The sequence below is a fragment of the Chlorocebus sabaeus genome, chromosome 25, assembly GCF_047675955.1.
Source record: "Chlorocebus sabaeus isolate Y175 chromosome 25, mChlSab1.0.hap1, whole genome shotgun sequence".
NCBI classification, from domain to species: domain Eukaryota; kingdom Metazoa; phylum Chordata; class Mammalia; order Primates; family Cercopithecidae; genus Chlorocebus; species Chlorocebus sabaeus.
In genome coordinates this window covers 31501611-31524277 of record NC_132928.1, presented here as the reverse complement: position 1 = coordinate 31524277, position 22667 = coordinate 31501611, and positions in this window count along the sequence as shown.

Below are 22667 nucleotides of genomic sequence, written 5' to 3'. Positions count from 1 at the left end.
CTTACTTGTGGTTACACTAAGACCCAAAGAAGGAAAATCATCTGCCCAAGGTTATATTAATAACATCAGTAATTAGTAGATACAGTGCATTTATTATGTTGCACATTTGATACTGGGCACATAGGAGATAATAAATATTTGCTAAATTATGCTGTTCTCATTTAAATATGTGCAAAACTGAAAGACATAAAAAAGTGGCGACTTAAGTGAGGTTTCATAAGTTAATGATAAAACTGGAACTGGAAATTTGAATCATAGTTCATTTTCTTTTCCTTCTCTATCTCTAGACCTGCCATACAATTGAAGATCTAGATTCAGATGACTTTTCTCAAGCCTGGAACTTCTCAAGAGCTATTGAACAACACAAACAAGGAGAGAGGGATCAAACAGCAACAAAATATTGAAAATCAGTTTTCCCTGAGGAATATGGCACAACCAGACAAGAGTAGATATTATTTAGGAACTGTTCTGTAACAGCACTGATTCCTGGTCTGGATACTATAATCCAACTGTAATTGCTGGCGGGAATCTACTGAGTTAGGCTTTATCTCCTTAAAAAGTAAAAAAGTCCTTAGGACTTCATCAATATGACAAAAAGCATTTATCAAGAATGGATGATAAAATGTTCACTAAACAATGAAATGAAATTGTATACTACAAGTGTTGAATAATATACAGAAATGAAGACAATGAAACTTTAAAGCTAACTTTCAGTCTCTTTTTTCACTTACATACAGGTAAGCATTTAGCCTGATATATTTAAGAACATTTTTCTTCTCCTAATTTATTTTGTAAATTTTTCTATATTTATCATCTCATTCTGCATTCTTGACTGACCTGTCTCATATTGATCTGCAGTATACTATTGAAACAACCTCGTTGTCTGGGGTGCCACCCAAAGTTCTTTGTCTCATGGCTGAGGAAATCAAGGATGTGGACACTCCAAGGGTAGGTTAGAGCAGCAGTTTAATAAGCAAAAGAAAGAGAGAAAGCTCTCTGCTGCAGAGAAGGGTCCTGAAAAAGGGTTTCTGTTCCACAGTGAAATACAAGGATTTTTATAAATGAGCTAGTGGGAGGGGGTATCTCATCTACATAAGGCACAAAAAACCAGAACTAGATGTGTTATTTGCATAGGGCATGAATCTCTAGCAGCACCCCCACCAACCTTTTATTGCACAGGTGGGCCTTTAGCCTAAGCTACTCCATGTTGTTTATCTTTATTACTGCACATATGCTAAAGGGGCAGAACCCTCCATGGTGGACCTGACCAGTCCAAGGTACTTCCTCTTATTGGCACAGCTGCAGACACCCCCATCTTGTGCAAGTTTCCTTATCTGAGTATGTCCAAAAAAGGAAAGGAATGTGCTCACTAGGGCCCACTGTGCTTACTGGGGGCCATCATATGTAGGTGAAGCTTGCTGATTACACAGGAGGCTCCCTCTCTGTGCTGGAACTTGCTTGTCTATATTTGCAGCCTGATCTTCCAGGCTGCTCTTTGTTGGAGAGGGAATTCTACCAAGGACTCTTTGCACTAAGTATCTGCCTAGCTAGTTTCCTCCTTCTCTCTCACTGTCATTTCCTTGTATAAGGATTTATAAAGTCTTAATTTTTCAAAGTCCAGACTATAAATACAAAATATTCAGCAATGGCAGTCAATGGGTATGATTGTGGTTTAGTCTGATGGGTATTTTTCCTTTCTCTTTTGGCATCAAGAACTTTCAATTCTTCCTTTTGGGCATTTCTTCCCTCTCCCAACTCTACATGGCTCTACTGGGGCTATTAAGCATCTTCCCTTAACCTCAGCCTTCAAATATTGGCCACAGGCTAGACATATGAGTTAGACTTCAGCAAGAACAGATCTCATCTTATTTATCAATGGTTTGTAAATGAGCATTGATATGCTTTGGTTTTGTGTCCCTATCCAAATCTCATCTTGTAGCTCCCATAATTCCCACATGTTGTGGGAGAGACTCGGTGGGAGATGACTGAAACATGAGGGCAGGTCTTTCCCATGCTGTTCTTGTAATAGTGAGTGGGTCTCATGAGATCTGATGGTTTAAAAATGGGAGTTACCTTGCCCAAGCTCTCCCTTTGCCTGCTGCCATCCATGTAAGACACGACTTGCTCCTTCTTGTCTTCCACCATGATTGTGAGGTCTCCCCAGCCACGTGGAACTGTAAGTCCAATTAAACCTCTCTTTTGTACATTGCCTAATCTCAGGTGTGTCTTTATCAGCAGCATGAAAATGGACTAATACAAGCATACACGGCAAGTTGGAACCAGGAGTGCTCTTCCTGGGACTTTTCAGGCAGAGTACCCAGGAAAACTGTCCTGCTCACATTTGGGGTCATGTAACAAGAAAGTTGTAAACTTGAACATAAGAGAAAATTAGAACACTTAATCACAATAAATAGGAATTCAAAGTTATTATGATGTAATAAATTAAAAAGTTACACTTTTCAGTCTTTGGAAAATAAAATTCCCTTTGATGTTTACTTGCTCAAATTGTGTTTTTTGCCAATTTTTTTGTGATGTTTACTTGCCAATATTGTGTTTTTCTTGTGATACTGTAGGCATTGCATAGTTTTTAATATATTTTAACTTTAAAAAGATATATTCTCCACTAGTGTATGATTTGAGAAAACAATATAAGGTTCTCTTTTTAAATTCCTAGTAGACACTGGGTCATTAATGGATTTCATGGGAAACTGTTTACACAGTTGCAATAGTTCACGCCATGATTATTTTCAGTATAGTAAACCTTTCTTTTAAAGGTGATAATTTTATATCCAATGTAAAAAATTAATTTTGGAATATATACTCACTGAGTAGAGGATTTGTAAAACTAGTCTCTTTACTCTCTTCACTGGTATTAGTCACATTGGATACGTTGGTTTCAGTGTCAAGAGTTTGCAATTTCTTTGCAAAAATAATTATTTATAAACATCATTGCTTTGTCTTTAAAAATGTATTAATCTCTTTGATGCTTTCAGGAAAAATGATGTACAGTGAATTTAGTGCTGGTATAATTTTGCTCATAATATTAGACAACTTCAATATCATGCCCAATGAGCAAATAAATTTTTAAAAATATTTCAAAAGTGAAACTTTTGTTTGTTTTCTAGACTAGATATGTTTATTAATATCATCAATTGTTTCTAAAAGTAGTGTCCTACCTCTGGTTGATTTTTGGGTGGCATGATATCATCAACTTGGCTATCCTGTAGCAGAATCAAAAAAGATTTCAGGATATGTTTGCCATATACTTTACTGTTTCATTGAATTTTCAAAGTAGTTGTATAGATCTGGGAAAAGATAGAATGTGATGGTATCAAAAGGGAACTTATCTGAATTTTTCATTGTCAAATTTACATAACACAATAGGAAATGGAGAATGTCTAAATCTTTTTTTTTTTGAGGATCTCCTTTGTAATCTGTTTCTACACATATTTGTCACATTGTTGAATGCTTGGTTTCTCAAATCAGTTTTATCTATAAAAAAATCTTTAAAAATAGTCCACTAAAAATGGCTTCTTTTGGAGTCACGTGTTCTACTGGACCAAATATTTGCACTTTGAAAATCTGCAAATCTAGCAGCAAGTGTTTTTTCCAAAAATTCTATATGACCTGTCAGTTTATTTAAAATATTAAGTTATTTTTCTAGATTTTTTGGTATTTGTGGTATGTCCACTTTTAAAAATCTGTAATGTTATGATTAGTTTCTTATTCTAAATAATGGATTTTATATCTCAAAGAAAATTAAAAACTCCAAGAATTCAGCAAAAAAAAAAAAAATTCTACATGGTTTTATATAAGACTGGATCTATAATAATTAAGATCTGTTTAATTACTTTATGTCACTCAAAATAATTTCATTCATTGTAGCTGCTACAATTTTAATAATTTAGTTTTGTATTTAATTCTCTAAGAGTCATAGTATTATTTGACATTAATATCTGCATTCTTTATAAATGTTCTGCTGTATCATTATTAGACACTGCTATAGTTTCTGCCAAGTGAAGAGAATTTCCATTACCAGGTTCATAAAGTGTCTTGGATGATTCTCTGGACATCATGGATTGTCTTGCCAAAAATGGAATCATGTGCATTATACGTTTGACATTATGCAAATTATTTCTCTCATTTTTCATGTTGCCTCTTTCTGCAGCATTGTTAGCACACACTTTTCAAATCTGACACTTTTGAATACTTAGCACATTAGTACTGACATGCTAAGATCTGTATTAAATGATGCCTACCACTGCACCCATTCTCATTCTTCAAACTATTACTTTTCATATCCAAATAAGTTTTTTAATGTAAATGAAATACAGAGTCTTTTGAGGTAAAATAAAGTAACTAGGACATAGGATTATGTGTAATCATCTAGATGGTGTTTGTGTGTGATAAATTCTCTAAAACATCCTCCTTTTAATGTAGTGTCATTTTATAATGTTTACGTTTCTTACTTGAGGTAGATCATTGCCAATAAAATTTTAGTGTTATGTAACAGTCAAACTGTATGGTCATATGCCTGTAAACTAAAATATGTTTAGTTTTTAAAAATCTGTGGCTTTTAAAATGTATGATTTTATAAAAAGAAACCATACGTTTAGTTGATATGGCAGAAGTGAAACTTACCCTTTACTTTTTTTGGTAGGCAGCATGTGTTCATGCTACCTTTTGCTCAAAGTGGTACTTGTAATGACTTCTCCTTTTATTGTAGATTTACATCTACTTTCACCATATATGTACATATATTCAATATTCCAAATATTTAGAAATTTTCCTTCTATAATGCTTTCCATATTCTATTTTATAATCTTAACACTTTAAAATGTATATATTTTTTCTGATACCTGGAGAGAAACAATGTAATGATTACTATTTTGTTAAAGAATTTTTAACATTTTGAAATAATGGTATGTGTGACAAGTTGTTACATTTTAATAGCAGTTTAGTTTTGGATAGATGAATTTTTCCATAACAACAAGTAATAGCTGCTGTAATATAATTATTAGATTATCATATAATAATGCCAAATTTATATTCAAATAATACTTTGTGAATTATTATTGCTAATTAATGGTTATTACATAGAGATTTGGAACATAATGACTATTATAAATGTCTATTTAAATTGGGAATTCAGAAATATTATTCTAGAATAGTAAACAACTGACAGATGATATAAACTGCAATTTGAAACATCTAATTTACCCAGTGCACTCCTACACCAACAAGAGATTTTTTAATTGAGATATTTACTAATCAATACATTAGTCCAAAAAACAATAACAGCACTATGTTTAGAAACACAGGTATTTTAGATGTTGTTAGATCAACTAGGTTTTTAAATTATTTAATTTCATTTTGTAAGTTATAGTAGAATGACATATATTGATCATATTACAAGATATTTTACTGCCATCTGCCAAAAATTATCATAATAAATAAATGGCCCATATTTGGAGTTAATTAAACTGTAATCATAGAAATAAAAGATTCTAATGTAGCTGATGTTCCATTAGATACGGTGCCCTTGTGCAGTACAGAACCTGAGCAATCATACATGGCAGCCTTGTCCCAACCTCGTGGAGAAAATCTGTCAGTGCCTGAGCTTTTCCAGCACTGCATGGCAGGTAAGCTAAATTGACCTCTTTGTCAAGTCTCTCTTCATTATGGCATAATTTTGCATGACTGAAAAAGACACACTGTTGCCAATATTATGCACTGCCAACTGTGTCTATGCAGGACTTTGGGAACACAATGGCCATTGCCTGATAAGTTTCAATTTCAGTCATTTTAGCCTACGGACATACCACCCTGAACACGCCCGATCTCGTCATTTTAGCCTGAAAAGTTGAAAGGTGTTTTTGCCTGTTTTGAGGGAAACTCTTCATATTCTTTGGCCACTTTCAAGAAAATTAACTAGAGGGCGTTTGGAGCAGAAGAAAAGTCTGCTCTTTGCTTCGGTGTTTCATAGAGACCAAGGTTCAAACACTGATCCCTCTGCACATAATCATGGTTTCAGCAGTTGGCCTTCTCTTTTCCTCATTAGAGGCCATTGGTATGGGCAGACAGAATGATATGCAAGAGGACCTGTGCTGGGTGAGGGCCCTGCTTAGGAGGAAATGAATTGACTGTGAAGGGAGCTGCCCAGGTCAATTTTCTACCAATGCAACAGTCTGTGGGACACATACTTGTTGCATATAATTTGTTGACCATATATTGCTCAAATTAGATATTACATATATTTATGTAAAATATATGTAAACTTTGAGAAATGTAAAGCAAGAAGGTGTTATTACATTAATTTATGACATACCAGGCCAGGAAAAAAAAATTAGGTATTAGACCAATGGTTCTCATTCCCAGCTGTGCATTAAAATCACCTACACATTAAAGGTAGAGATTCCTAGGCCTTATTCCGGAGATGTTGAATCTGATATTGTGCCAAGGAGTCTGTATATTTTTAAAACTGTAGGGGTGATGCTGACAGACATACAGGTTACTGGCTTTTTCTATTTTTTCCCCAGTATGATTCATCCAACTCTCTTCTATCCTGAAGCACAGAATAGGCCTACCTCTAAAAGCAAGCATTAACAAAAAATTGCTGGCCGGGTGCGGTGGCTCACGCCTGTAATCCCAGTACTTTGGGAGGCTTAGGCAGGTGGATCACGAGGTCAGGAGTTCAAGACCAGACTGGACAAGATGGTGAAACCCCGTAAAAATACAAAAATTAGCCAGCTCTGGTGGTGGATGCCTGTAATCCCAGCTACTCAGGAGGGTGAGGCAGAGAACTGTTTGAACCCAGGAGGCGGAGGTTGCAATGAGCCAAGATTGTGCCATTGCACTCCAGCCTGGGCAACAGAGGGAGACTCCTCTCAAAAAGAAAAAAAAAAATGCTAAAGGTCTACTATGTACATGGCATTGCCAGCAGTATTATAGAAAATAAAAATATGAATAAGATCCAGTTTTTAAGGAGCTTAGAATCTAGCAGGGAAGAGAAAAGATAACCTGAAAATGGTAAGGCTATGGGTGAAATCATCACATTACATGTTCCATTCACAAGAAGTCTGAGGTGTTTCTCCAGGTCTTAGTTGTTTTACTCGGTATAGTGTTGTTATTGGGCTTTCTAACTGACATTCCGAGATGAAGAAGCAAGTGAATTATTACATGCTAGTTAAGGAAATTCAGCACAACGATCCTTTGTCTTATGGACAAAGTAGGAATACTTTTTGCCTTTTATTAATATAAATAGAGAGCTGTACTTTAGAATTTAAGATTCCATTGAGGCTTAATATGCACCCTTTTATTATTGTTGTGGATATACTGTCTACATTTATTTAAAAAATAAACATGCGGCTTTCTGAATTGATCTGTAATGTATAAGGACATCATTATAATTACAAATATGGTGTTATTATTCCACATTCATTGTGTTTGAAGGGTAGCTTAATGCTTATAATTCCTTCCCTATTTTTCCACAACTGATTTATCACTTGTCTGACCCAACTTCCCTCCACTCCATTGTTCTGCTCTCTCTGTACATCCCACTTCTCAGAGGAATGTTAATAATGGAATACGTTATTTACCTTTTCATTTACATGCTTCCAAGCTGCCATTAATCACTGCCATAAATATTCTCACGTATATGCTTTATATATATACTCTTACTGGGTCACTGAACTAATAAAACAGCTTATTCTAAGCATTGTTGCAAATCACAGCCCATAGTTAGTAAAATGCATAAGGCAAGCATAGATTTGCAAGATATTTTGAGTCAGGTGAAAATGATAAAAATCTTCTGTTTCTCAAATAATACATGTATTATTAGTACTATTAGGATTATTATTATTAGTAGTAGTACTATTAGTACTGTTAGGATTATTAGTACTATTAGTACTATTAAAATTAGCCACTATGTGTTATGTTTAATACCTCCTATTGTTTTCACACCTTTTAAATATTTATAAAATAAAATAGTTCTAAAATAAAGTTGAAGATTTTGTGGCTTCTTCTCCATATAAGGAAGTGGATATGATATTACCTCCAAATAAAAAATTTTACCTGGCCTTGGGTCTTTTACTAATGTCAAATAACCTATCAGATGCTAATCCATTAAGAGAGCTGTACTTTGAACATTTTATGTGAGTTGTCTTTCCTCTAACTGCTTTTCTCTTCATCTGCAGAACAGATCAATTTCTCAAAAGGTGTTGGGCTATAAAGTAAATATATTTTTATTGTCTCTTTGGGGAGAGTTGAATCTGGGGAGTAGCCATACAAGTGGGGACCCTGTAATCCTTTTTCTCTCATGAGTTTAATGGCACTTACCATTATATGGGCAAGAGTTTATTTTCTTCCATTTAAGATGAAAGAACTATCTGTATGATACTCAGGATACAATCCAGGTCCAAAAATGCCAACACTAGAGCAAAGATGTAGTAAAAAATCTGTATCAGAGTAAAGTCATCAGATCAGTATCAGAAATATGGGTATCAGAATTTGAGGCGAAGCAAAGGTGACAGAAAAAGTGGTACCAGAAACACAACTTGCTTGAGCGAGGTTAGCTCATCCATTCATTCACTTATTCATTTATTTAACACATATTTATGGATCACCTACACTGTGCAAGGTGCTTCTCTTCATGAAACGTTAATTGGGGGTATGTAGGACATGGTGGTAGAGGTAAACAACATTCAATCATGGTATTAGTCTGTTCTCACACTGCTGTAAAGATACTACCCAAGACTGAGTAATTTATGAAAGAAAGAAGTTTAACTGACTCACAGTTTTACATGGTTGGAGAGACCTCAGGAAATGTACAATCACGGCAGAAGGCAAAGGAGAAGCAAGTACCTTCTTTGTAAGGTGGCTGGAAAGAGAAAGAGTGGAAGAGGAACTGCCAATCACTTATAAAACCATTAGATCTCGTGAGAACTCACTCACTACCATGAGAACAGCATGGAAGAAACCACCTCCATGATCCAATCACTTCCCACCAGATCCCTTCCTCACCGCATGAGGATTATGGGGATTACATTTCGAGATGAGATTTGGGCGGGGACACAGAGCCAAACCCTATCAATCATACATGTTTTTATTTGATTAGAAATATGATAGGAATAGTAGATAGTACATGGTGTTATATAAAATAGGAACGTAGGAGTTAAGAGAAGGCTGCCTTGAGGAAGCAATGACTAAGATAAACTTAAAGGGTAAACAGGAATTATTAGAACAAAATGCACAAAAGCATGTGGTCTGGGTCACTTTCCAGCTGGAATCAGTACAATGGGAGGCCAGAGAGTAGGGAGGCATGGAAAGTGAGGTTAACATAGCACAGTGCAGAGTTCAAAGTCTTAGAAATCCAACAGGCAAAATTCAAATTCCTGGTTCACCTTTGTACTAGCCTCTCTGAGCCTTGGTTTCTTTAACTCTCATAAATAAATAATACATGGTAAAATAAATAACGAATAATATCTACCTATCAATGGTGTTGGGAGAATTAATTTCATAATTTTTCTATTCTCTAAGTTATGATTTCATCCACATACCAAGCCACCAATAATCCAGAACTCCTTTGGGCTATTTTTGGAGTTTTTAATGACTTATGCCTTAGTGCTGAAATTGTGGTATTAATTTGCTGTGTAATTGGGACTCTCGTTAATTTTGTACATATGAATTCCATAGCATTTTTGATAAAGAGTTTAAGTTTCATAATCTGGAAAATATTTATCTCCTGCATTTTAGGAAATAATCAAATATGTAAACGGAAGTGTTTCAGAAGAAATGAGTTGACTTTGTCACTAGGGGGAGATCTAGCCAGGTTTTGAAACTTGCCCCAACTTTCAGAGTGGAGAGAATTTTTTTCTGAGAAGTGATGGTGTAGGAAAAGGCACTGAAAAACTTAGCAGTCCTAGCAGGAGGATTGGAGAGTTTCTCTCTCTCTTTTTCTTTTAGTGGCTTTTGACTGTGTTATATGTGGTGGAGAATAAACTTTAGGGGATGCAATTAACAACATGCCCAAATGCTGAGGCGGTCAGCATGTTTGAACAAATGGTTTGAACATGGTTCTCTAGGCTGAATTTCTGGCAGTATAGAGGCTTGGAAGTATCACGCAGGGCCAAGACTTCAGAGGGGAAACAGACAAAAGAGAACCGAGTGGCCTGACCTGGCAGCCATCTGAGAGGGTATGTAAGCTTGATAAACACCATATTTTCTCACTGAACTTTTCAGTAACCATAGTCTGTGTGTATGCATATAAGTACTTTTTTTTCCATTGCACATTTTTCTAAGTACATTTCTCTGTAATCTTGAATTATAAGCGCTTCTGAAGGAGTAGAGTTAGTTTATCTTGACCATTCTGTAGAAGAAAAAAGTCAAGGAATGCTAGGAGGGGAAATAGCTCTCAAAGGAAATGCTCTACAAATTAATTACCTGAGGAACTAACTCACAGAGGGGTGTATTGACACAGGCCGTTAGAATTAAATTCAGTTAATTATGCTTTATCAAAAAGAGATTTAAGCATTAGAACTTTGTTAATAGCAAACGATTTATCTTCTTAGTTCTCTTCAAACTACCAGTGCATATATTTTATTTTATAGAGGACACTTGGAATGAAACTATAGACTTTCATTTTAAAAATTAAGAATATAAATATGAAGTTAATATAATTAGTCACAAGGCTGTTTTTAAAAATTGTTTCAAGTATACAGTGGATATTAAATGATTCTAATTATATAATTTATAAACATCAAATGTTAAACCTCTTACCAAGTGCGAATTTATATTTAACAACTTGGCTATTGCCTTACTAAGCATACTTTCTAATGTGAGTTCCATTAATATAAAGGTCAGAAGATTCAAATTACATTAGGTATGGTTGAATTAGGTATCTCTAGAAAACTAATAGAAATACTTTAAAATAGTATTTCTTTCTGATTATAAAAATTAATATATAGTAATGAAATTTAAAATCATCTGTAATTTCTTTACTCAGTGACACTATTGACATGTTGAGTTGTTTTATTCTAGCCTTTATTCCATACACATTTATTACAAGAATTAAATTATGCTATATACATATTTCAAATTTTGATAATTGTTTTTTCCCAAATAACAATGCTATGTTGTCTCCATAGTCCTTCCATTCTACAAATGAAGTACATTTTAACGCTCTCCTTTTAAGCACAAAAGCACTATCTACTGTTTTTTAAACTACGTATTTATTTAACCTTTTCTCTTGTCATTAGAAGTCTTCATGAATATCATTTTAAAGGTTACAAGATACCTTATGAGATAGATGAATCACAATTCATTCTACAGGTTTCTTATTATGAGATATTTAGTTGTTTCCAATAAATAACCCTGATGAATGTCTCTATTTATAAAATTTTAGCCACATTTCACTGTATTTAATAAGGATCTCTCGTGTTGAAACAAAAAACTTTCTTGACTTTAGCAACATCAGATTATTATATTTTTAGGTAAAAACTATAAACCACAAATAGTGGAACTAATAAAAGTACAAGAATTATGCTGATACAATAATGATATTTTTTAATATTAAAAAACTCATCTCAGGAATTCAATATAGATTTTAGAAGTCCCACAAAATTCTACCACCTCAGTTATTAGGAGTGTCTTCATATTTAAGGATATATAATATAGAATAACTATTGCTCTCACTTAAAAAGTACTTGTATTGTGCTAAGCACACTGCTAAGTGTTCTCATTGACATGTGCTCTTTTAATCACTAAAGTAACCCTATGAGATGTATATTTTATTATTAATAAATAATGCCTACTGCACATGGCTGTTATAAGGAGTAAATGAACTAATACACTTATGAAATGTATCAATACATGTAAATATGTATCATTTAACTTTAAATGCAAATAACGCATAGGAAAACATCAGGATGAATACTGCTAATGAAGATTACTGCTGGAGTGAGAGGGGAGATGAGAAGGAGGGGAACAGGCATGGTGGTATAAGTCAAAGTAGACTTTAGCTTTATCAGTAATATATTTTTCCCAAAAAGAATGTAATTATATATTACTTATTCAAATAAAATTAATTTAAAAAGACATAACTCTGCAATTTACAAGAGAACACGTTTAATATTGTCTTGTCAACCACATTTTAATGATTTGCAGTTCATTACCTCCTTGACAGAGTTTGGAAAAAGGATGGCAGTAGAAACATTTAATGCCAAAATTGCAGGAGCCCTGAAAATTAGTCTCTAAGAAATATGAAGAAAAGGAGTCCAAATGGATACTACATATCAAGGGCAAAATAATGTTCTTTTTTTTTTTTTTTTTTTTTTTTTTGAGACGGAGTCTTGCTCTGTCGCAAAATAATGTTCTTTGCAACACAATTTACATTCCACTTTTATAGACATTATACGATTTTATCTTATTATATTATAGACATTATAAGATTTTATCATTTTTTTGGTATAAGTTTATTTTTAGGTTATTGCTTGTAACTTCAACAATATATATTGAGCACTCATTCTGTTCCAGAGACTGTTCTAGTGAATAAAACAAAGCCCTGCTTTCACTGAAGTTGGAGAGAGACACAATAAATGAATAAACAAATATGCACGTGTTAGCTTGTGATAAGCTAAAAAGAAAAGTAAGCAGGATAAAAAGATTCAGAAAGGTGAGCTGGGATAAGGTAGAGAGGTATGGGGGTGAGCTGCTTGAAATTCGGTCGTCAAGAAGACCCCTCCGAAGAGGAGACAGTTGAGCAGTGGCCTGAATGAAGTGAGGGCATGAGCCCTGGGAATATCTGAGTAAGAATGTTCCAGACAGAGGGAATGGTGGGTGCAATGGTCCTCAGGCCAGAAGCGTTCATGACACTTTGTAGAATGGCAAGGAAGCCAGCCTGACTGGAGTTGAGTGAGCAAAGGGGTGAGCCTGAGAGGAAGCCAGAGGCTAAATAACAGAGGAGGCCACAGTGAGAACCAGAGTCACTGCTTCAGTGGCTCCCTCACTGTAGTTGTGTTTTCTGGCAGCATATGCTAAGATTGAGTTTGAGGGTGCAAGATATTTATCAGGGGTCAATATCAATGAAAGGAAGGAGGGAGAAGTAGGATTGAGTAAAGGAAGAACCCAAAGCAAGCTTTACCAAATTTCAGTAGATCCAGCAAGAAGTTTATGCTCAGGCCGGGCGCGGTGGCTCAAGCCTGTAATCCCAGCACTTTGGGAGGCCGAGACGGGCGGATCACGAGGTCAGGAGATCGAGACCATCCTGGCTAACACGGTGAAACCCCGTCTCTACTAAAAATACAAAAAACTAGCCGGGCGAGGTGGCGGGCGCCTGTAGTCCCAGCTACTCGGGAGGCTGAGGCAGGAGAATGGCGTAAACCCGGGAGGCGGAGCTTGCAGTGAGCTGAGATCCGGCCACTGCACTCCAGCCCGGGCTACAGAGCAAGACTCCGTCTCAAAAAAAAAAAAAAAAAAAAAAAAAAAAGAAGTTTATGCTCTGTCCTTGTTCAGTCACCAGCTCTGTGGGACCCTCATCCATGGGAGAGATAACTCTGCTGAACTGAGGCACACCTTGAAGGAATTGGTAGCTAGCAGTTCTGTTGTGACAGCACTTCTTGCAGCTGGGCAGCAAGGATTTTCTTGAAGGGAGATATGAATGGTGCATCTCTGTTCTACCATATTATGAAATTTATTAGTGTATATGCTATGGGAGTAGGTTAGAATGTAAAATATATATATAAATATTGAAACTTCTTTGATAAAGGCCAGTGGTCATTCTTGATTAATGTAGAACCCTAGTAAAATAAGAATTGATTGATATTTTCTTAGTTTGATAAAACTATGTATTTCAAACTAAAATCCAGAGCCATAATTTATAATGATGTATTAAAAGAAATCCCATTAAATTCAGCATGCCTACTACTACCAGAACTATTTGATAGCTCTCTGGAAAGTCTGATCAATGAAGCCAGATCAGGGGAAGCCTAAAAATTTTCAATAATGGAAAACATGAAGTATAATTACCATTATTTACACATGACTCTTTTTTTTTTTAAATCTAGAAAAGCCAAGCAAATTGAAAACGATTAAAAACAGTAAGAAAATTCAGTAGGGAAGTTGCTTATGTTTAAAATATAAAATTCAATAGCTTTTCTGTATATCAGGGGTTGGTAAACTTTTTTCTGTAGAGGGTCAGAGAGTAAATATTTTAGGCTTGCTGTCATACAGTCTCTGTTACAACTTTTTAATTCTGCCATTGTAGCACAGAATTAACCATAGACAATATATAAATGAAGAGGCATAGCCATGTTCCAATAAAACTTCATTTTAAATACAGGCAGCAGACAAGATTTGGCCCATATTGGTAGTTTGCTGATCCCTGCTATATACATTTTAAAATAGAGAAATTATAATGAATAAAAATCTGATTGAAAACAGCAAGCAAAATGATAAAAATATTACAAACTTTATTTAAAGAGAATATGTAAGATGTAGAGAAGAAATTTACTGGGGGACATGAAAGAAATTTCAAGTGAGTAGAGAATAAAATCTTGCTTTGATTATGAAGGTTCTATATTGTAAAATGTCAGAGTCTCTTTAATTAATTCAAGGGAGTCTATTTAAATATTTACATGATTTTTAAAATATCTCTTAGTATTTTTAATGCCTATACATTATTGTCATGTGCATATACTATACTTTAGTCAGGCTTCTATTAATAAAAGCTTTGGTGCTGCTACCTTTTTTAGCTACCACTAATAATTTCTGCAATAAATATGCTTGTACATGCTGGAAAAATCATGAAAGTAAATCCACAGACCAAATTGCCAGAAATGGGATTACTGGATCAAACATCATGTTATTTTTAATGTTGATGAGTTTGTAACAAGCTGCCTAAGAATGTCTTTACTTCACATGTTTTCTAGAACTGGGTGGCATCAGTTTTTAAAAATATTTCTGATGTATGAAAAATTATATATGTTAGGTTTTTAACTGTTAATATCTGATATTATGAGAGAAGGGAGTTTTTTCTTACGCTTACTTATTGTCTTAGTCTTTGGGCTGCTATAACAGAACACCATAGACTGACTAGTTTATAAACAATAGAAATTTATTTCTCAGTTCTAGAGGCAGGGTAGTCCATGATCAAAGTGCCAGTAGATACGATGTCTGATGAGGACCTGTTTCTGGTTCATAGATGGTGCCTTCTTGCTGTGTCCTCAGATGTAGAAGAGGTGAATGAGCTTTCTTGGGCTATTTTATAAAGGCACTAATCCCATATATGAGGGCTCCACCTTCATGAGTTAATCACTTCCCAAAGGCCCCACCTCCTAATATCATCACTTTGGGGATTAGGATTTCAACATATGAATTTTGTGGGAATACAAATATTCAAGCCATAACACTGATCATAGGTATTTTTTTCTAAACTGCTTATGTCCTATTTTTATTTGATTGCTTCTCACTTTCTCATTTGTTTATGTGATCTCTTTATTAGTTATGAAAACTATCTCTCTGCAATTATGCTTGCAAATCAGGTTATGATTTTCCAGTGTGTATAAAGAAATTACATATTTATTTTCTATATGAGTTTGAGGCTCTGTGTACTTCTTAGAAATACCAACCACTTATGTCCATCAGGACTCCAGAAAAAAATCACCTTTCATGAGGCTTTTCCTAATCACCTATCTACAATACGTAGTATATACTCCAGTAGGTAAACAAGGAAACTGAGTGTCAGGAAGGATAAATATCTGACTCAAGGTCACACAGCTAACAGGTAAGAGAACCTGGAGCCAGAATTTAAGTTCAACATTGTCTGACTCCAAAGCCACTACTGCTATATTATCCTGTCCCATCCTGGTCTTCTCCATCTCACCTGGATAGAAATATAAAATTTTAGGTTTGGAAGAGATTTTTCCATACAGGGTCTTAAAAGATAGATCAGGAGGGACATACTGATTCTTGGTAATAGATACTTCATGCTCTTCAGTTTAACTGACAGTTATCTCTATTAGAGAAGTTTTCAGAAATATTTGTATGATTACCTAGATGATGTATAGAATCTATGTTATTTTTACATGCATTAAGATACTCATTTTAGTACCATTCCCAGATGTTAAACATTATTATATGCAATTATTATTATTTGCATTAAGAAGGTTATAATTCCTAGTTGGATTTAATAATTAATTCCCATAAGTATAGTATTTATTATTCAGAATATTAGGTAGAAGCAGAACCATCACTTTCAGTAATTAAGAGTTTCTATGAAACTCTTTTGGAATGAATTTTCAGATTTAGCAAAGACAAAAGGCTGATAAATGGCATATTCCTGCTAAATGTCATGAAAACAAAATATATGCTTTGTGTCAGTAAATCAAAATTACTGGCAGCTCAAGAAGAATGCATAATCAGAAGTGCTGGTTAACATAATGTTAACTAATTCTTCATATCTGAGTTATTTAAGATGGATTATTAATCTTTACTGACCATAGAAATGATACTATTAGAATTGAAAGGCTGAGGCTTAAAGGTTCTACTTAGTAGGTCTAATTTGTGTTCCCATAATTTAACAGTTAATTGTTGAGTATGGATGAGCATGTTATAACACTGTATTAGCTCCTATTTTGGATAAAATCATGTGAGAATGAGGATTTGCTTAGTTAGGAAAAGGTAAATTATATTTACTGCTGTTACTCATCCAATGTCAGTTTTAAATTCCTTCCTTCAAATTAGTAGGATATAGTTTTTTGGTTTTCACAGGTTATTATGACATATAAGTTTACTGCATTATTATTGAATTCAACAAATATTTATGAACCCCTAAAGCACTGAAGTAAATGTTGGAGAGAATATGGATGATGAAGACATGGTCCTTGCTCTTGAAGGGAGTGGGAGAGAGCTAATATAACTCGAATGTTATCTGCCATCTCAGTTTCTTGCTCTGCACCCCTAAAATTAATCTGTCCTTTCCCTTCATTGTGTGGATGCAGAATTCAGAATCTTTTTGCATTCTCCATACAGGAGCAACTTTCACAAAAGTGCTGTGAAAGATGTAGACTTTGCTGATGCTTACAGAATTCAATAGAGAGTAATAGTTAAGAGCACGATTCCTAGCTGTGAGTTATTGGGCAAGCAACTTCATGCCTGTGCCTTAGCTTCCTCATCTATAAAGTAGGAATAATAATAGTATTCAACCCATACGGGCGTAGTAAGCATTAAATAAGTTAATGTGTGTAGAGTAAGCTTCTGTAAATGAGCACTGTAGAAATAAACATTAGCTATTATGTTCATAGGGGTGACAGAGAAAATGGTTTTCGTTACATAGCACATAGGAGGGGGAAAAAATCTCTAAAATTCCAATTAGATATTTCTGTGCTCTCCAGAAGTAACCTCTGTATCACCTGGCACCGGAGATGGGTTAGATTCGGAATGAATCCTCTAATTTATTCTCTCCTAATAGCGTCATCATGAAGGCTTGGCTAATGAGTTGCACAGGCCCACAGATCACCTAAAGGGAAACTTAAATACAGGTCTGTGGAAAAGGTAAAAAGGTCAGGGCTACATACAGAATTGTAGTAATCATTTGTATGGAAAAATTGGACAAATTTCAACAGCGACAGTGAAGAGGAAGGATGAGCAGACAGAAGGAGAAGAGGCTGGGGAAAAATCTTTAAAGAATATTGTTAAAAGTTCTAAACATAAAATATATACTTCCAACATAAGATGCCAGACTGAGCACGCGCTATGTAAGAAACCTCATTAAAATTATAGTAAAAGAAAAAAAGATGTAAACGTACAATGGAAAGAAAGTGTGGTAGATATCAGAGGATGTTGGAAAAGGCAAACTGCTGAAAAAGTGCTGACAAGTGAAGCTGAGCTTAAAATCCCCATAGAGAGGCTACAGCAAAAGAGAGAACAGAGGCCAGCCTGACTAGCAGCACCCTAAGGAGAGGTTGGATTCATCAGATTCCAGGTGAATATCACGCCAGATTCAATAGAGGGTAGGGTGGAGAAGGAGGGCTGAAAATAAGGATTAGTTATGTTTCTATTTGGAACTTTTGACAATGAATCCTAAAAGATAGTGGAGTAATTTCCTCCAAGTGGAGGGAAAATGACATAAATCCAGAATTCTCTACCTAAATCATTAATCCTTGTTAGAGCTGAATAAGAACATTTTGTAAATAGGTAAGGGGCCAAAAAGTTTGTCTTTCAATAACTTTTCTAAGAAAGTTATTTGAGTATGTGTTCTACCAATGAAAGAAGTAAACCAGGATAGAATAACCTATGGGATTCAGAGAACAGTGTAACCAACTCAGGGAAGCAGTGGAAAGAATTCTTGTTCCAGGATGAGGGTTGGGCAGCAAGGCTAGTGGAGCCAGTCTGAATTGACAAAGAAGGCCATAGTGGTTGAGTGTTGGAAGAACTCAAGGATAAGAAAATAGCAGAGTGGGCAAGGGATGAGAAGAGTGATTAGGAACTCCAGGTCAAAATGATAAACTATGCAAGAAAACCATGGCCTGAATATGAAGTAAATGACCTAGGATGCCGCATGACAATGAATGCAATGGGCTCCGAGGAATTCATAGAATAAGAAGCTGAAAGACAAAGACAAACATTTGTAAACAGAAAGATAAAATAATTATACAATAAATTCAGAATTCAAAAGTATAACAAACTGAAATGTGACATGATTTTGAATAAATGATGAATAAGAAAGGAGAATCTGTTTGAACCTGATCTTGGGAAGATCCCCTCCTGAGAGTGTTCATGAGCGTGGTGTCTTGGAGAAGGGAATTAAGCATACTATAATAGTATGGTACAATGGTGACACCATCAAATGACAGAACTATTATTAATTGGTTTCAACCTATGGAATCAAACTAGGCAAACACTGAAGACTCTCTTTGAGTATATAAAAGAATGTAAATGTTATGAACCTTCACAATATAAAAGTAAGAATTTGACCACAACATTGAGAAGTGGAAAGGGAGATGTGAAGTGGAGGGAAACATACAGATGATAACATGGTCGTCTTACAAAGGGGGAATAAAGATAACAAGTAGAGGGGTCAATATTAGAGATATAATTCTATTGGGGAGGGAGAGAAAAAGAGAAGCGGTTATAGATGAACTAGTTCTTCATCAAACATGGAAGAAGTCAACAGATAGTACCTGAAGCTGATTATTCTAAAAGAGTTGTATAAATGTGGCAGAAGGTTCTAGTTAACACTTTAATATTTATTCTCATGTTCTTTTATACAACAGAAATGCATCAGGGTATATGACCATCCAGGTAAAAACTGTTATTTCCCTTACAGCTAAGTATGGCTAACAGAGATGTGAGCTGAAGTAAAGTGTGCAACGTTTAGATCAGGTCTTTAAAATAAAAGGAACATGGCCTCCCTTCCTTTCTTGTTCTACCCTCCCCAGGTAAAGCAGAGAGCCTGGTAACCATGTGGAAAGAGCTGTATCCTAACGAGGCGAGAATAACAGGATAAAAGAAACCTGGGTTCCAACATTACCAAGTTGCCCTGAATTGCGTACTGAGACTATTATGTGAGAGAAAAATGATTTCTATCTCAATTATACCACTATATTTTTGGGTTTGGTGTTAGAACCGTCTGACTTGCATCCTACTCCTACAAATAATTATGTAGATATAAAGGTAAATATGTAAGACTTTTAAAAGAAATGATTGCAAGTTGTTTTCTAGAAAAAGAATTAGTGTGGAGTGGTAGCTGAATAGAGGATATACATTGCTTTTTATTATAAATCTTTCTATGCTATTTAATTTTAAGCATGTGCATGCAATATTTTTATAAAATAAAATGAAAGGTAGTTATGTTAATTAGATAAAAATGGAACATAAACAGCTGCAAAATAAAAAATGGATCACCCACTCTCTTGTCACATTAAGAAAACATTTTGGTGATTTACTTCAAGCTATTTTTCTACATTTTTTTTCTTTGATTGAAAGTCTACATATGGGGAATGAACAGAGAAAGGAGACTTCACCCAGGAGACTAGAGAGAAAGATTTGGAGAATTAATGGGTAAACCAAGAGAATTCAGTATCAAGGGAGCCACGAGAGGGTAGGAATTCAGTAATGACACATTGGTCTGTGATTTCAAACACCACAGAAGAATCAGTAGGTTGAGATCTGGGAATACACTAACTGATTTTGATCTTGTAGATCATCAGTTTGGCCATTGATGATCTACAAGAGAGTGAATGTGGTAGAAAAGAGACAAGCTGGTAATGACTTTAGAATAATAGAGGAAAAAGAAATAGATCTGCTAGAACTCAGTGTGCAAATAAGAAAATGGTAGGATATGAGTTTGGAGAGGGAGGATGGGTACAAAGTCATGTAGAGCTTGTGAGACATAGGGAGGACTATGACTTTTATTCTAAATAGCAGTTTGAAATGTTTATTATTGTACATATATATTATTTTAAATGAACCTGAACTCATGTGGAGAATGAACTCTAGCAAGCAAGATAAAAAGCAACATAACCAGTTAGAAGGTTACTGCAGTTATCTTGGTAGGAATTAATGCTGGCTTGTACTTTGGTAATATGATGAAAGTAATGAGTGAGTTTGGATTCTGGATATAGTTTGGAGTTTGGTGCCAAAACCTTTGGGCATGCATAGGATGTGGGGTATGAGGAAATGGAAGAGCTAGTGGGTGAATGGGAAGAGAATGATACCAAATAATAAGAAAGATTTAGGAAGGAGTAGGTTTTAAGTAAGAAATCAAGAATTCCAGTTTCAGATACCTATTACACATCTTAGCGAAGATGTTAAGTAGCAGTTGGGTATAATAAGCTTAAAACTTAAGGAGGGTTTACTCCAAAATTCAAAACCCTACGGTCATTAATATATGAGTTGTTCTGAAAGTCAAATGACTGGATGAGATCATACAGGAAGTGAGGCAGACAAGAAAGAGAAGAATTCCTAGGACCAAGTGCTGGGTCATGTACCATATAAACATCAAGAATTAAGCTGGATGAAGAGAAAGAGTGGCCAAGACAAGAAGAAAACCAGGAGACCGTGTTGTGAAATCTATGTGAGAAAGTGATTGAAGAATAAAGGGATGCTTGTGTGAAATGCTGCTGTTATAGTTTGAATGTGTCCCTAAATTTCATGTGTTGGAAACTTAACCCCCAAGTTTACATGATGATGGTATTGGAAATGGGGCCTTTTGCAGGTAATTAGGATTAGATAGTGTCATCAAGGTAGGGGCCCCATGATGGCACTGGTGGCTTCATAAGAAGAGGAAGAGAGACCTGGGCACATATGCTCTTGCTCTCTCACCATGTGATGCCCTCCACCATGTGATGATGCAGCAAGAAGGCCCTCACCAGATGCCAGCATCTTGATATTGGATTTTCTATCCTCTAGAACTATAAAAAATAAATGTATTTTCTTTTTAAATGACTAAGTCTGTGGTATTCTGTTATAGCAACTGAAAACTGACAAAGACAGCTGCTGAGAGGACAAGTGTGATGAAGGCTGAGAGAAGTAGTGATCCATCAAGCACCTGATGGGATTACAATAAATTGGTTCAAAAACACAGGTAAAAGTTCTGCCTTGAAAACAGGGCCATTTCTTCCCTCAAGACCAAAGGAAAAGGAAAAACTGGGGGAAATAAGTTGATTTTTTAAAAACCAATGAAGTAGTTTATAAAGTAACATCCTGAAAAAGTGAGACTATGGGGATTAACAGGAGAAATAGTTTGAGAAGGTTGCCCTGGTGAATTACATTGGAGATAAACTGAGGGCTTGCCAAGTGCACTGTGGGCTTGAGATTATCTATCTTGGATATGTAATCAGCTGGATCATGGGACTTTACTCAGTAACTCTCAGTGGCTTGGAAATGAGAGCAGAAATAGATAACTAGGTTAGTATGTGTTATTAAATTTTAGTAATATTTGCATGTAAAATATTTAAGGTAAAAAGTAGTTTTGATGTTCTCAATTATATAGATAATTTAGGCATAATGAATATCATGTTTACTAGTGGGTCAAATAAATTTGGCATGTAGCAATAACAATGTGCCCTCCTTCTCACTTATAATTTCTGTTTTTTCCCCCATAGAAATTCAGTATTTTTGTATTAATTCTACCAAATTTGTCTGTCTTACGACTTCAGAAAAAAATACTTAAGACTTTTCTTCCACTGATTTATTTGAAAAATCAATAAAACAAAGAAAATAAAATGGGAGACACATATAGACTATATTAAAAACATATATTAAATCTGCTGAGCAATTCTAATTGGACTCATTGACTATTTCTGCTCTGATTACTTTGGACATAAGTTATATGGGCCAGTATTTAGTTTGTAAGATATTAGGGAAAGGAATGGATTGTGATGTTTTATATTTTCCTCTGACTACAAGATTGACAAATAATGAACCTTTATGACCAGAAGTGTTTAGCTAACCTTGTGGCAGCCTCGTAGGGACCAACAGAGGCTGGAGATTTGGTTATAATTATGCTAGAAAATTCTGACATGTTTTCTCTGTATCTATGACATGAAAGGCTGATCTCAGAGACATAACCAGGGCTGCCGAAATGGGGTTAGAATCTGATTAAAAGAAAACAATTTTTAGGCTCCTCACAGCATTTGACTGGGCTTCAGATCCCCTTCCACCCCAGGTTA